This window comes from Nannospalax galili, unplaced genomic scaffold (assembly GCF_000622305.1).
Source record: "Nannospalax galili isolate Female #2095 unplaced genomic scaffold, S.galili_v1.0 scaffold1623, whole genome shotgun sequence".
NCBI classification, from domain to species: domain Eukaryota; kingdom Metazoa; phylum Chordata; class Mammalia; order Rodentia; family Spalacidae; genus Nannospalax; species Nannospalax galili.
Window position 1 is genome coordinate 227,581 of NW_008349082.1, and position 2,096 is coordinate 229,676.

General features: G+C 49.0%; 1 pseudogene; it reads left to right on the forward strand.

The window, feature by feature from the left end:
• Nucleotides 1–443: 443 nt before the first annotated feature.
• On the forward strand, nucleotides 444–1,488 carry LOC103744625 (annotated as a pseudogene).
• The last annotated feature ends 608 nt before the right edge of the window (nucleotides 1,489–2,096 follow it).

Sequence of the window (2,096 nt, forward strand, 5' to 3'; positions counted from 1 at the left end):
CATTGCATGATATGGGTGCAGACAATACATGCATACACATAAAATATAAATAATAAATAATAATAAATTAATAAATAATAAATAATAAATTAAAATAAATAAATAAATAGATTCCCGACCTCACACTTCTGAACAATGAATTAATGAATGAACAGTGCACAGAAATCTATATCAGAAGCACCTGGCCTCCCTTAGTCGACCCTGTGCTCACCAGTGGATGTCTTTCCCTTAGTCTCTTCTGACACAAGACGTCAAGAATTATGTTATAAGTTCAGGAAATAGGAAAGTATGCACAACTCCCAAGACACAGTCACCTGAGACAGAATTGCGTTCTGGTGAGCATTGCTGCATTCACTCCTTAGTCCTCTTACCTACCCACCACACCCTGCAAACCCACCCCTCCCCTCCCCATCCTGTCCTAAGAACTTGCTGCCACTGGGACCATGTCCTACCTGTACCCAGCCCTGACCCCAGAGCAGAAGAAGGAGCTGTTTGACGTTACTCACTGCATTGTGGCTCCAGGCAAGAGCATCCTGGCTACAGATGAGTCCATCAGAAGCATTGCCAAACAGCTGCAGTCCACTGGCACCCAGAACACAGAGGAGAAACGCATTTCTGCCGCCAGTTGCTGCTGACCTTGATGACCATGTGAATCCCTGCATGGTAGGGGGAGGTGGCTGATCCTCTCCCATGAGACACTATACCAGAAGGGGGATGACGAATGTCCCTTTCCCCCCAAGTTATCAAATCCAAGATGATGTTGTGGGCATCAAATTAGACAAGGGTGTGGTGCCCTGGTATGAACCAACGGCAAGACCACCACCCAAGGGCTGGTTGGGCTGTTTGAACGCTGTTCCCAGTACAAGGACGGAGCCAACTTTGCCAAGCCACATTGGATGAAGACTGGAGAGCACACCCCTCAGCCTTTGTCATAGAGAATGCCAATGTTCTGACACAGAAGGCCAGCATCTGCCAGCAGAATGGCATTGTACCCTTTGTGGAGCCCCAAATCTTCCCTGATGGGGATCATGACTTGAAACGCTGTCAGTATGCAACTGAGAAGGTACTGGCTGCTGTCTACAAGGCTCTGAGCAACCACCACATCTTCTTGGAAGGCATCTTGCTGAAACTCAACATGGTCAACCCAGGCTATGCTTGCACTCTGAAGTGGTCGAGTGAGGAGGTTGCCATGACAACTGTTACAGCACTGTATTGCACAGCGCCCCCTGCTGTCCCTGGGGTCAGAGTGAGAAAGAGGCATCCATCAAGCTCAATGCCATCGAGTGCCCCCTGCTGAAGCCATGAGCCTTGACTTTCTCCTATGGCCAACCCCTGTGGGCCTCTACCCAGAAGGCCTGGTGTGGGAAGAAGGAAAGCTTGAAGATTTCCCAAGAGGAGTACATCAAGTGAGCCCTGGCCAACAGCCTTGCTAATCAAGGAAAGTACACCCCAAGTGGTCGGGCTGGGGCCACAGTTCCTCTTAGTTAACCATGCCTACTAAGCAGGCTGCCCCATCAACACTCCAGGCCCCTGCCTATCCACTTGCTCTTGAAGAGGGGTATCTTCGGTCTCTTCCCCATCACTCTTGCCACCCTCATGGCTTTGGCATGTGGTGGTGTCTTTGAATGCTAACCCTGTTACTCCTTCTAGCCCACTGCCAATAAACAACTATTTAAGGGAAAAAAAATTCACTGGGGCTGGAGAGATGGCTTCATAGTTAAGAGCACATACTGTTCTTGCAGAGGACCCAAGTTCAATTCCCAGCATCTACATCAAGTAGCCCATAACTGCCTGCAACTCCAGCTCCAGGGGATCCAATGCCTCTTGTGTCCTCAGGCACCTGCAGTCATGTGTGCATATATATAATTTAGGATAATAATAATTTTTTTAAATGTCATCACTCCCTCCCACAGAGGGAACATCTAATGACATACAAGAAGCACCAAGCCAGGCGTGGTGGCGCACGCCTGTAGTCCCAGCACTTGGGCGGCAGAGGCAGGTGGATCTCTATGAGTTCAAGGCCAGCCTGGTCTACATAGTGAGTTCCAGGACAGCTGGGGCTACAGGGAGACCCTGTCTCAAAAAGACAAAAAAAA